Raw genomic sequence first — 14,816 nt, forward strand, 5'->3', positions numbered from 1 at the left:
GTGAAAACATGGCATTAAGAACTCAGAAAGCATCCCCTAATGTGAAAATAGGCTGATAATCAACCTCACATGCCTTGGCATCCAAGCTACGGAACCTTGGCTTTTCACTCCAAATTAAAACTCTAATCTCCGGAGTTCAGTACCAGAAGTGGGACACTCTTAACTTGGCAGGAAACCGATATCTGCAAGGATCCAATTGTTAACATGTGCTCCATTTTTTTTTTGCAGATTTATTCAAATTAAAGAGAAAGGAGAAGGAAACCAGAGGCATTGGAAGCCCTGAGCTCCAAGCTGGGACTCTGAGTGGCTCAGCACCAGACCCACAGGTTCAGCCCTGTTCAGTTTAACGCTGACGTGATGTTGCGTTCCTGTGAAAGTCACACAGAACCCAGCCATGAAGTTTTTTTTTAAAAAGGAATTTACCGCCTGTTTAATTTAAGGTACCGAATTTCAGAGGCTGGAAAAGCCAATCTGTTTTCTCCTGGAAAATGACTGATTCATGACTCATCATAGAAACATAGAAGATTGACGGCAGAAAAAGACCTCATGGTTAGTGATGGGCGAATCCAACGGTGTTCGGGTTCGGCGAGTTCGGAGAAACTTCATGCAAAGTTCGGCTGAACCTGAACCCAAACCCGAACCCGAACGGTCCATGGCGGACCCCCCATCCCTGGAATCCCATCAGTTTTTACTTTTACGGATTTTAAATTTTTATTTCTTTTTATTTTTACAAAAAGGACGCCGCAGCAGCGCCGCAAACAAAAGGAGGTCTTCTCATGTAAAAATAATTTATTTTTATTTTTACGTGAAAGGACCTCTCTTTGTTTGTGGCGCCATTACAGCGTCCTTTCACGTAAAAATATTTTTTTTAATTTTTACATGAAAAGACCTCCCTTTGTTTGCGGCATCGCAAGCAAAAGGAGCTGGGTAATCCCACAAAGAGATTCCGTGGGCGGAGCTTTGACATCACGTATACTGGCAGGTTGCTAAGCACGCCAAGGTGATCACTTCCTGGATTCCGGGGGCGGCACTAGAATAATGGAGGGAGGATGGAATCCTAGAAGTGAACCTTTTTTAAAAAAAAAAAAAGTTCGGGTTCAGGTTCCGCATGCCGAACATCGCAAAATTCGGTACGGACCCAAATTGTGCGGGTTCGGTTCACCCAAAACTACTCATGGTCCATCTAGTCTGCCCTTATGCTATTTCCTGTATTTTATCCTAGGATGGATATATGTTTATCCCAGGCATGTTTAAATTCAGTTGCTGTGGATTTACCAACCACGTCTGCTGGAAGTTTGTTCCAAGCATCCACTACTCTTTCAGTGAAATAATATTTTCTCATGTTGCTTCTGATCTTTCCCCCAACTAACGTCAGATTGTGCCTCCTTGTTCTTGTGTTCACTTTCCTATTAAAAACACTTCCCTCCTGAATCTTATTTAACCCTTTAACATATTTAAATGTTTTCATCACGTCCCCCCTTTCCCTTCTGTCCTCCAGACTATACAGATTGAGTTCATGAAGTCTTTTCTGATAAGTTTTATGCTTAAAACTTTCCACCATTCTTGTAGCCCGTCTTTGGACCAATTCAATTTTGTTAATATCTTTTTGTAGATATTGTGGATATCATCAATGACCAATCTTAAAACCACCCTACGTCCTTGCACAAATCAGCAGAGTGTACATGGGGTGGCTCCTTGGCTGTCAACCCCTCCAGCAGCCAAAACAGAGGAAGAGGTGTGGGAGTCAAGGTCAACATCAAAACAACCTGAGAGCTCAGAGGGGGATGAGGGAATGTAGCTGGCAGAGAGAAGAGAGAGGCGGAGAGAGGCAGAGCCTGGGCCATCCGTCAGCCCCCTCTGACGGAGAGCCAAATCTTGCAAGAGGATGTATGTACAATGGTACCACTACTAAGAATGCCTCTACTTAAGAACTTTTCTAGATAAGAACCAAGTGTTCAAAAAATTTTTTTGCCTCTTCTTAAGAACCATTTTCTACTTAAGAACCCAAGCCCGGAATAATTTCCCAAGAAATTTGAGAGCGGCACAAAGGCCCGGCCAATTTCCTGCCATTCCCCCTTTTATCCTGGCCATCGCAGGCTTTTCTGGGCTGCCAGAGGAGCCTTTCGGTGGCGCTTAAAGAGTCTTTGGCAGCCCAGAGTGAACAAAGCGTTTTCCTTTCTCTGGGTGCTTGGAGAGGGAATAAACCACTTTGTTGCGGTGACTCCCTCGTGCTGCCTCATATACACCCGGCCCAAGGTTGCCTTCCAGAGCATCTGGGCAGGGAAAGGCAAAAGGGGGCACTTCGCCCTGGCTTCAGCCAAACCGAGGAATCACCACAGTGAAGGAAAGGCACTGGCTACAAAAAGAGGAAGCAAGAGAAGAGTGGAGCCCTTCAGCATGGGAAGGAAGAGGAAGCAGGTAGCAGGAGCAGCAGCAGCTGCCTTTTGGTCAAAGGAGTGGGAGGTTCCCTCCTCTCGCCCGCCTGGGTTTCTCTCTCTGGCACAATGTATGGTAGGCAGCCTTGCGCCAGGTGTATGGGAGGAGCGTGCTCTTCCTCACCGCCTCAGAGTCCCTCTTTTTCTTTTAAGCCTTGAAGTTTTGGATTTTTTTTAAATTCCCCTCATCTCACCTTCTTCCTTCAGCAGCGACTGTCCTCCTCCTCATCTTCTTCCTCCTCCTCCTCCCACCCAAATTCTGAGCTTTTATTCCTTTCCTAATAGGTTTGCACGCATTATTTCCTTTTACATTGATTCCTATGGGAAAAAATTGCTTCTACTTACAAACTTTTCTACTTAAGAACCTGATCACGGAAAGAATTAAGTTCTTAAGTAGAGGTACCAGTGTATAGGTTGAAAAAAACGAGTGACCAGTAGAAATCACCAAAGGTCACTGCTGTTACTTGGTTGTCTGGAGTTTTGCAGCCAATCACGCTATGCATAAGCGGCATTTGTCTGAAAAGTGCAACATGAAAATTTTTTACTTCCTACAAATTGCCAAAATAGTGCTCTGCCTCTTTAAGAATGAATGGCTGAGATACTAGGGTACCAGGTTTGACTAGATTAGCCAACAAAACCAAATCTTATACAGTACTGCACTATTTTTCTGTTAAGAATGTGTAGGTTGAAGAGCCAACAAGAAGCAACATTTTGCCTTGTTTGCTGGATAATTGAAAAAGTCACAACTTGGACCCATTTGGCATCTAGGTAAATTTAGCACCCTTTGAACATCATTGGCATTGACAAAATTCACCATCAGTCAATTGCAAAAGGCAGCTTTGCTGGGAACAGCTTACACCCTGCAAAGATACATTTAGCATCAATGGACAATATTTGCCTGTCCCAGGATCTTGGGAAGGACTTGATAAGTGGATAAAAATGCCAGATTCATTCTAAGCTTCTGGCTGATTCTGCGATGAACATAGTAATAATAATAAACATATGGCTGATTGTGTGACAACCATAATAATACTAGATTGATGTGCCACTTGCCACAACATAAAATAAAAATTATAAGCTTGGGCTCTTTGATGTGTGATTTACCCATTTTGTTATTGAATTGCCTGCACACTGTGACCTGAACTCACTGTTTCTCCTTTCATGACCTTGGAGGGAAGAAAAGAGGGAGGAAGGAAGGAAGGAAGGAAGGAAGGAAGAAAAAAAGAAAAAAGAAAGAAGGTAAGAAAGAAAGAAGGAAAGAAGGAAGAAAATCCATCAGAGTGGGAGGAAGGGAAGAAAAAAATAAAGAAAGAAAAGAAAGAAAGAAAGAAGGAAGGAAGGAAGGAAATCAGGGAGGGAGTGAAGGATGGAAGGAAGGAAGGGAAAGAAAAAGAAAGAAGGTAAGAAAGAAAAGGAAGAAAATCCGTGAGGGAGGCAAGAAGGGAAGAAAAGATAAATAAATAAATAAATAAATAAATAAACAAACAAACAAACAAGGAAGGAAGGAAGGAAGGAAGGAAGGAAGGAAGGAAGGAAGGAAGGAAGGAAGAAAATGAGGGAGGGAGGGGAGGGAGGGAAGGAAGGGTTGAAAATGTTAAAACGCTGAAGGTTTCTTTTGGTTCTAGCAAGCATCCTTTCCTTCTTGTCTCATATCTCTACCTTCCTCCAATGCTCATCTAATTTTGTCTGTCTTGCACCTCGAATTTGGGAAGTGTCATTGCCGAGTCATTTGCAAAATGCCATCCATGTTGTCATCTAAATACAGTCTTGCAAATACTGTGAACATACATTTCATAAATGCTGCACCATCAGAGATAAAGGCTAGAATTACAGAGGAGAAAGATGAGGTGAAAAGCGAGATGGCCCTTCTGGTTTTGGTCCAGGCAAAAAAGTTGTCAGCTCCCACCGCCACTTTTGAAGAACCTGCCCTCCTTTTAGAGAGAGAAAATGAAGGCTCGCTAACCTCTGTACTTTCATGCATTTTTTTTTTTACTAAATTTGTACATTATTCAACTAATTTTTGCGAAAGAGGAGAGATTGCTCCTTTTAATCCTTTCTATGCATCCATAATATGTTGGCTGGGCTGTTTTTGGATATGGGTTTAGCTGCAGCATCCTTTCAAAAGTGCACTCCACTTGTTGATAAGGAAGTAGCATACAGGGTGCAACCCAAAATTAATGCAATTGAATTTCCCGCGCTGCTCCTATTGGTTGGAGTGGGACTGAAGCACTTTGAGTAGGTGGGGAGGGGATGCTAAGCTTTGCCACGAAACTGGTCTCAGTGCTCTCCAAGCTGTGAAAGTGGCAGGATGTCAGTTATTGTAAACCTCTGTGTGCCAACCATGTCATGAAAAAAATGGAATCGGAAATTTCAAGTAAACTTTTGCAACGTATAGAAATTGAACCTGATTATTTGGACAACATCATCACTGGGTGTTGTTGTGATTCAGCCTGAGGCTGCTCAGGGACCGGCTGCGTCTCTGCTGGATCCAGGCCCGGAGGAGGAGGACAGTGAACAGGAGGGGGAGGACCAGGCAGACAGGGGAGAGGAAAGTCAGGAAGAGGATGAGGGGGAGCAGCCTGAGAGCCCCGGGGGGGGGGCCCTCTCCCCAGCCAGTAGCCTGGCCTCATTGGATGAGGAAGCACAGGCTATAATTGACATGAGACAGCAATGTGCAGCTCAGAGACTGGACCAATTAGAAAGGTATTGGCATCACAGAATTGGCAACAGCTGGGTTTGGGTGTGGTTCTCCTCAGCAGGGTTTAAAAGGCAGGCATGCCTTTTCAGCCATGTGGAGCGTTATCAACTGGAAGTTCTGTGACCCTGCTTTGCTTCTCGGCGTCTCTGATCTTGGCTTGTGGCCTAGAAGACTGGAAGACTTGGGGGAGGCGTATGTTTGTTATCTCCAGCGTTGTTTTTGACAGCAAGAATCCTGTTTTACTTCATGGCCTTCGTGAAACATCTTTGAAGTTTCAGCATGTTCCTGTTTGTAAGGACATTTTCTGTTACCTGTGTTTGCTTTGAATTCTATAAACTGCCTTTGATTTTTACCAGTGTGTCTGGATTCTCTTTTTGGGTTGATGTTTGCTCCTGGAGGGACCCAGACAGAACAGGTATGAAACCTGGGTTTTTGAATATGACCCAGAAACAAAATGCCAAAGCTCTGAGTGGCACACCAACCATTCTCCCAAGCCCAAAAAGGCAAGAATGAGCAAATCAAAAGTGAAAACAATGCTCATTGTCTTTTTTGGTCCATAAGGAGTCGTACTGGTCATGGCAGAGTTGCTGAAAAAAATGTGTAGAGGCCCAAGGACAGTACTTTGAAGAATTTTAAGTGTTTGTGCAAATCTGTTCAATAAATTAGTTTATAGTTATAGTTTATTAGATTTGTATGCCGCCCCTCTCCAAAGACTCGTAATTTTTAAATTACTTTTAAAAAATGCATTACTTTTGGAATGCACCCTGTAGAGCATATCTTTCCTTGTGACCTGTTACCTGAGCCATGTGGCAGATGGCTAAACCTACTGTTCAAAGCCTATATTTTTTGCAATCCCCAAGCTTCAAGGGGCTTTCTTGAAGTCTGGGGAGAGGGAAAACAGTCGAAAAGAAGGTGGCAAATCATCTGGCTAATGCACGCATGCGCACTGGAGCTGACATAGGGCAACGCCTTGAATGCTCTCAGATATGGCTCTATGTGCCACCTGTGGCACGCGTGCCATAGGTTCGCCATCGCTGCTATATTGTATTCTCCTCCACCTCTGGTGATCTTTTTTCAATTCTTTCAAAATAATTTGCATTTACTCCATTGAAGTCTTATCCTTCGTTCTTTATTCTCTTGTTTAATGTTTCCCCCCCTCTCTATTCCATACTGATTATGGTTAAATGCACCCTGTCCACCCTTTGGTTTATGCCTCAGATAGCTAAGTATTCATGAAATAATGCATGTTTATGAAAAAAAATATTTCCAGTTTGGTAGTGTGCTTAGGGAGGTGCAGAAAGGCACAGATTGGGATGTGGTGGGGGAAAAAATGCTGGTACTACTGCCCAAGGGACAAATCAAAGTTTTGTTGCTGCCATGCCTGATTCTTTTTGAAATGCACAAGTGAATCAACCACCCCAAAACAATTGGGGTGTCTGAATCGCACAACGTCTGTGATTTTTCCTCACCTCATCTGGCTATTTTGAGTTCAGAAGAATGGAGAGCCTGCCTTTGTGCTCTCTTACAGTGGAACAGCCCAGATGTTGTTGGCTGACTCAAGGAAAAATACATGTGGGCTGTGGTTTCTCTTAAGTGTCTGCTAATATCTACCATACTGCACAGTCCAAGGTCCTTTCTGAACTAAGCTGACTGTTCATAATGCAACGCAGATGATTTCATCATTGGCTGGGCCCTTTCTTCTTCTTTTTTTGAAGATGGGTGAAATCAAATCTCTCTCTCTCTCTTCTACATATCCCCCCCATCCCAATTCATTCATTCTGTTTACATTTGAGTATCTCAAGTGGTCTTTGGAGAGAACTCTGGACATTGGGAGTCTGAGTAGAAAAGCTCTTGGTGTTGGAAAAACACATTTCCCCCCCAAATTTTTAAATTTTTAATGAATGCAAATAGCAAAACCAACGAGAAACATTAAGAAGATTAAAAAAACATATAACAAACAAGTGGGGAATTTGTAGCCCCCTATCAACCATGTTATTAAGTAAACTCAATTGTTTGGGTGCTTGATCCACTCAACCCTTGGAAAATAAAATTGTACAACAGGGTCCCCTGAGTCACTGAATTAAGCCCCTCTTATATGGGCTGGAGATTTATTTATTTATTTATTTTATTTATTTATTCGATTTTTATGCCGCCCTTCTCCTTAGACTCAAGGGGGCTTACAACATGTTAGTAATAGCACTTTTTAACAGAGCCAGGTTATTGCCCCCACAATCCGGGTACTCATTTTACCCACCTCGGAAGGATGGAAGGCTGAGTCAACCTTGAGCCGGTGATGAGATTTGAACTGCTGACCTTCAGATCTACAAGTCAGCTTCAGTGGCCTGCAGTACAGCACTCTACCTGCTGTGCCATCCCGGCTCCTTGAATTTAGCTTGAATAGGTGATGCATATTGTGTGAATGCCGTTGAAATACATACTATGCATGTTTCTGGAAACCAGATCCAAATTGGCAACACAACAAACTAACTTTATACCAAATCACAGTATTAACAATTTCGTATGCTCCCACCTCTAGATCAGAGGTAGTATTCACTTACTTTCCCTACTGCTTTGCGAATGTGAGTACATGCACATGCTAGCTGCACTTGCACATGCCTCTTCCGTGCACTTTACTCACTCGCTACTACCGGTTCACCTGAACCGATCCGAACCGGCTGAATACCTCCTCTGCTGCTGTTCCTACCACTAACCTGTTGCGAGGCAGATGTTCCAGGGGGTGACCAGGAGTTTCCAAAACATGAAAATACCCTCACCGTCGAGAAACTTGCAATGAGGTCAAAGCAACCTGGCAAAAGTTCTCCATTTGGGCCCTTAAGAACATGGCCTAGTGTTTTCTCTGACACACGATGAGTGATTTCTTTGGCAAACCGGTCTATGTAGAAAAGGTCTCCCTGCATAGACACAGATGCTTTTCCTCTAGGTCATATGCATGATTCATACCTTCCCAACAGTGCTGCCTTTTTTAAATGCACAGGAATTACGGAAGACTTTGGGCAGGAGGCTAGCATCAGCACACATCATTTCAAAACTGGCAGATCAATTATATTGTCAGTGATGCGCAACTGCCAGAGCCCATGCTGACCACAAACTCCTCTTTCCTCCCCCTGAACAAATGTCAATAGCTAAGTGAAAATTTTAAAAAAGCTAAAGTTCCCTTCAATGTTCATTTGATTTTTGCATGTGCAAAAGTCTATGCAGTTTTCTTGATAGAAGTGGTTTGTGTTCAGTCGGGCTCTCTGGTAGACTCCTCCCGAAAATTCACAGGTACAAATTTCAGACACACACACATTTGAAAATTCAAAAGAATGTTCTTTATAATGAAAAGTCACTTAAACTAAGCCCTCTTTTTGTATAGCAAAGAGCACTGGTCTCCAAACAAACTGGTAATGTGTACAAGTCCCTTATCAGTTCTGTGATACTTAGCTTGCAGCTGTGAAGCAATTCACAGTCCTTCTTCTTTCACAAAGTGAAACACACTTTGCCCTGGTTTAGTTTCAAAGCAGAGAAAAATCAGCACACAAAAGCTCAAAGTCAGTAAAGCAGGCACAAAACACAACAATCAGATAATCCTCCACAATGGCCAAACCCACAGGCTGCTATTTATAGCAGCCTCACTAATTACCACAGCCCCACCCAGCCACAGGTGGCCGGGGCCGCCACAGAGAAAGCTCTTCCCCTGGGGCCTGCCAAACGACATTGTTTAGTTGACGGGACCCGGAGAAGGCCAACTCTGTGGGACCTTATCGGTTGCTGGGATTCGTGCGGTAGCAGGCAGTTCCGGAGGTAGTCTGGTCCAAAGCCATGTAGGGCTTTAAAGGTCATGACCAACACTTTGAATTGTGACCGGAAACTGATCGGCAGCCAATGCATGCCACGGAGTGTTGAAGAAACATGGGCGAATCTTGGAATTTCCTCCCATTGGTCCAAAACACAGCCACACGAGCTGTCATGGGCTTTCCCAGGTATGCCCATGTCTTGTCAACACTCCATGAGCTGCACGGGCTCCCAGTTATTCTCCAAATGCAATTTAAAGTATTGGTTGTTACCAGTAATGGGCAGCCAAAAATTTTACAGCCACGCTGCGGGCGTGGCTTATTTTGTGGGTGTGGCTTGATGGTCATGTGACTGGGTGGGAGTGGCTTGCCGGCCATGTGACTAGGTGGGAGTGGCTTGAATGATCATCATCGTTCAAGTGAACTGTTAAGTCCTCGACTTACAACCTCACGAGTGTCGCTCGCTGGGGTGACAATTTGCTTCATGTTTCCCGCACTCTCCTTCCTGGGTCACTCCCTGCCTCAGGCTGGGTAGCTAGGAGAATGGGTGCCAATCAGCTGTTGAGAAAAGATGGGGGGGGGAAATGGACCCCCTACAACTCCTGCCTATGCTGGTCTCCCTGCTGCTTTCCGAGGAGGAGAATGGGATAGTCAGCTGGAACTGGGCACACAGCTTCATTTATGCTGTGAGCCACCCCAAGTCCTTGGAGAAAGGCGGCATACAAATCCAATAAATAAATAAAATTTCCACTGGTTGAACTGTGTTCCACCCCGTCCTGCCTGCTGCCCACCCCTGGTTGTTACCTTTAAGAGCCAGGGTGGCACAGCAGGTAGAGTGCTGTACTGCAGGCCACTGAAGCTGACTGTAAATCTGCAGGTTAGCGGTTCAAATCTCATCACCGGGTCAAGGTCTTCGGAGAGGGGCGGCATACAAATCCAAATAATAAATAATAAATAATAAGGTTGACTCAGCCTTCCATCCTTCCGAGGTGGGTAAAATGAGGACCCAAATTGTAGGGGCAATATGCTGGCTCTGTTCAAAAGAAGTGCTATTGCTAACATGTTGTAAGCTGCCCTGAGTCTAAGGAGAAGGGTGGCATAAAAATCGAATAAATAAAATAAATAAATAAACCAACTTTTAATTATTAGATTTTTTATACATTGTTTCTATTATTGCTGTGAGCCGCCCCAAGTCTGCAGAGAGGGGCGGCATACAAATCTAATAAATAATAATAATAATAATAATAATAATAATAATAATAATAATAATTTAAAAAAAAAATAAAGCCCTATAATGGCTTGGGACCAGATTACCTATAGGACCGTCTCTTGCTCATGTGTCCCAGCGGCTGGTCATTGCTCACAGAGTTGGACTTCTCCAGGTCCTGTCAGCCAAGCAATGCCGGCTGGCAGACCCTAGGGGAAGACCCTTCTCTGTGGTGGCTCCAGTCTTTTGGAACCAATTCCTCCCAGAGATTCACACTGCTTCCACTCTCCTGGCCTTTCGGAAAATGTTGAAGTCACATCTTTGTCGGCAGGCTTGGGGCTATTGAGCATAGACACTCTGCTCTTTAATAGCCTTAAACAAGATCTAAGTATTGCCCACAAGATCATATGCTGCAACGTCCTGCCTGTCAGCGACTACTTTAATCACAACAACACAAGAGCACACAACAGATTTAAACTTAATATGAACCGCTCCAAACTTGACTGTAAAAAATATGACTTCAGTAACCGAGTTGTCGAAGCATGGAACTCGTTGCCTGACTCAGTAGTGCCAACCCCTAACCCCCAACATTTTCCCCTTAGACTATCCATGATTGACCTCTCCAGGTTCCTTAGAGCTCTTCTTCTATTCTTTCATTGATATGTTCTATTACTATATCTTCTTTTCTATTATTTTTTAGATATATTTTACTATGAGTATCTGCTCTATAACCTTCATCATGTATTTTACTATGTGTATATAGATATATACCCACTAAAACCCTCATTGTGTATTGGACTAAATAAATAAATAAATAAATAAATAAATAGATAGATAGATAGATAGATAGATAGATAGATAGATAAATAAATAAATAAAATAAAAAAATAATAAAGTAGAACAGGGATGAATGTGATTGAATGATTTTAATGGCATGAATTTTTAGGTTTGTTAAATCAGATTTTAGCATGTGTAATTGGCTTAGTTTTAAGCTTCTGTGCACTTAATTTTCACAAAGGAACTCACACAAGATGTTCGGACAAAGAGAACAGAAAAGTTTTATTCCCTCTGAGTTTTTTTTTTTAAAAACCGGTTGGCCAAGCGTGGTAACTCCCTCGCAAGGAAGAGACACCTTACAGAAGCTAAATGCAGGTTATTATACCTAATGAAAACACCTCCCATTCCCATATCAGCTATCTGATGGGGTGGGTTACAACCTACCGCAAAGATACATTCAAATTCATGCCTAAAATACACCACTTCCAAACTGATTTAACTGTTCATAAAATCAGACATCACAATGTACTCGCTGTTAGCGACTACTTCACCTTTAACAACAACAACACAAGGGCACGCAATAGATACAGACTAAATGTAAGTCACTCCAAACTAGACTACGATTTCAGCAATAGAGTGGTCAACACCTGGAATTCACTACCGGACTCTGTTGTTTCCTCCTCCCAATCCCAAAACCTTCAACCTTACATTATCTACAATAGACCTCTCCCCTTTTCTAAGAGGTCTGTAAGGGGCGTGCATAAGTGCACCTTTGTGCCTACCGTTCCTGTCCTAATGTCTTTTTATTTTTTCTATCTCTACTGTATACATACATTATGTTAAACATACTACAATACAATACTATTTATTTATTTATTTATTTATTTATTTATTTATTTATTCATTAATTCGTTTATTTATTTATTTATTTATTTATTTATTTAATTAATTTGTACGCCACCCCTCTCCGTAGACTCAGGGCGGCTCACAGCAGTGATAGAAACAATGTACAATACAAATCTAATCATATGAAGTTAAAAACCCATAATTTAAAAAACATGCACACAGCACACCATACATAAATTATATAGGCCTGGGGAAGATATTTCAATTCCCCCATGCCTGACAGCAGAGGTGGGTTTTGAGAAGTTTACGAAAGGCAAGGAGGGTGGGGGCAATTCTGATCTCTGGGGAGAGTTGGTTCCAGAGGGCTGGGGCTGCCACAGAGAAGGCTCTTCCCCTGGGTCCCGCCAAATGACATTGTTTAGTCGACGGGATCCGGAGAAGGCCAAATCTGTGGGATCTAATCGGTCACTGGGATTTGTGCGGCAGAAGACAGTCCCGGAGATATTCTGTTCCAATGCCATGAAGGGCTTTATAGGTCATAACCAACACTTTGAATTGTGACCGGAAACTGATCGGCAACCAACTATATTTGTATGACAAACAAACAAACAAACAAATGAACGAACGAACAAACAATCGTAATCGTAATCGTAATCGTAATCAATAATAATAATAATAATAATAATAATAATAATAATAATAAATGATACCATTCCTGATCAAGTGGCACTTAAGTGCCATGTTATGGATGGAAAGAAGTGAATTTCCAATAATGTTTTCTATTGTCCTTGCCACTTTCTATACAGCCTTCCACAGCACGAATGCATTTTAATTAATTGATTGATTGATTGATTTACTGTAAATTCGCCCTTTAAGCAGAAGCGCAAGGCAGAACACACAACTGCTCCCAACTGATTTTTTTTCAATGACGCGATGAGTTAGAGAATGGCTAAATTCAGCCAGAGGACTTCTGTGCTCCACAATCCTAGCCCTAAATCTTCACCCCTGGATCCTCCCATCTCTCTGGTTTTTCATACTACATATATAAACTAATCAAACTGGCCAGGTTCAACTAAAACACTGTGCCATTTTAAAAAGGTTTAACTGCGACCTAACTTAGCCTGTTGTGCAAATGAAGTGATTCATTGTGACAGCTGTCAAGTTTAGAAATACCTCTCAGGTCACCGAATCCAATTTTCAAAGTGTTTCAGAATAAATGATTTAAAATGGGGTTAAATGAAGTTGTAAACTAACTTTCTAAACAGAGCAATCCTGTATGCGTTTATTCCAAGGTCATTTCACTACTTACACGAGGTTTACTTCCACATCAAGTGTTAGGGAGGATTGTAATCTAAAATAAACCAAAGTTTATTCTGTGATTTGGGCAAACGATTTCTGGGGGCAGAAGACAGAAACTGACAAACTTTTGAATCCTTTTTGTTTGACTGTTATGATCTCCAGTATAGAAGAGTAAATGAAACACTGAACTCGAATATTTGGGCTGGAGGAGGAGAGAGAGAGAGAGATTCAAATTTCAACTCATATTATGCATACAGATGATTCTGATTCATTTTTTTTGCATTATTCGTTGAAGAGCACAGTGATATTTTAAGGTTTTGTAATGAACTCACAGTATGATAACAGATTAGGCAAGTAGCTCAATTTTCTTTAATTGCAGTTCTAGTTAATGATTAAAACGATTAAAGCGATTATGGGTAAAAATACTATTTAATTATTTCCTATTTTAAAAGTAATTAAAGATAATACTAAGGTGTCAGAGAAGGAAGGGCAATAAAAGGAACTATTAAGTATTCAATAAATAGTGCATAAACTTACTACCCTCACTGCATCGCCCCCCTGTGGGGCAGCTGCCCATTACTGCCCTGATAATAACCCAGGCACTTCTACTATCTCCTCTGAGTCATCTGATTCTACAACACTTTCAAACAGCTAGGTGGCCAGGAGCTGGGAAAAGCAACAGGAGCTTACATTGTCATGTGGAGCTCGGGTCTCAAACCTGAGATCTTAGTAATCTTAACCAGTATTGGGTTCCTACTGGTACGGGCCACATTATAGATGGTAGCAAAAATGGAGCTGTGAGCACAGCTCTGCGTGATTGACAGGTGGGCACCTGCACCTGCGTGCGATTTGGCTTCTGTGCATGCACAGAAAGCCAAATCTCACACAAGGACATTTACGCAAGAGATATTTTGTCAATTTTTGGAAATTTTTTTCTTCCGCGCATGTGTGGAAGCAAAGAAATAACTGAAAGTCGGTGTAATTTTATTTATTTATTTATTTATTTATTTATTTATTTACTTATTTATTTATTTACTTATTTTCTTATTTTCTTATTTACTTATTTACTTATTTACTTATTTACTTATTTACTTATTTACTTATTTACTTATTTACTTATTTACTTATTTACTTATTTACTTATTTACTTATTTACTTATTTACTTATTTACTTATTTACTTATTTACTTATTTACTTATTTACTTATTTACTTATTTACTTATTTACTTATTTACTTATTTACTTATTTTAATACCGCCCTTCTCCTTAGACTCAGGGTGGCTCACAACACGTTAGCAATAGCACTTTTTAACAGAGCCAGCATATTGCCCCCACAATCCGGGTCCTCATTTTACCAACCTCGGAAGGACGGAAGGCTGAGTCAACCTTGAGCCGGTAATGAAATTTGAACCGCTGACCTGCAGATCTAGCAATCAGCTTCAGTGGCCTGCAGTACTGCACTGCTCTGTACCGCCTCGGCTACTATCTTCTAATGTTGTCACTGCATACCTAAATACCGAATACCATCACATATTCACTTGAGATTTGAACCGCTGACCTGCAGATCTACCGTCAGCTTTAGTGGCCTGCAGTACTGCACTCTACCTGCTGCACCACCTCAGTTCATCTTGTGCATGCGAGTGTCGTTGCGTGAAATTTGGCTTCCTGTGCATGCGCAGAAGATGCATAGGAGAGAACAACTGAAGGATTATTACAGGAGATAAGTGAGGCCACCTGTGGTTGGGTGGGGCTGCTGTAA

Source organism: Erythrolamprus reginae, chromosome 3 (genome assembly GCF_031021105.1).
Source record: "Erythrolamprus reginae isolate rEryReg1 chromosome 3, rEryReg1.hap1, whole genome shotgun sequence".
In the NCBI taxonomy this organism is placed as follows: Eukaryota; Metazoa; Chordata; class Lepidosauria; order Squamata; family Dipsadidae; genus Erythrolamprus; species Erythrolamprus reginae.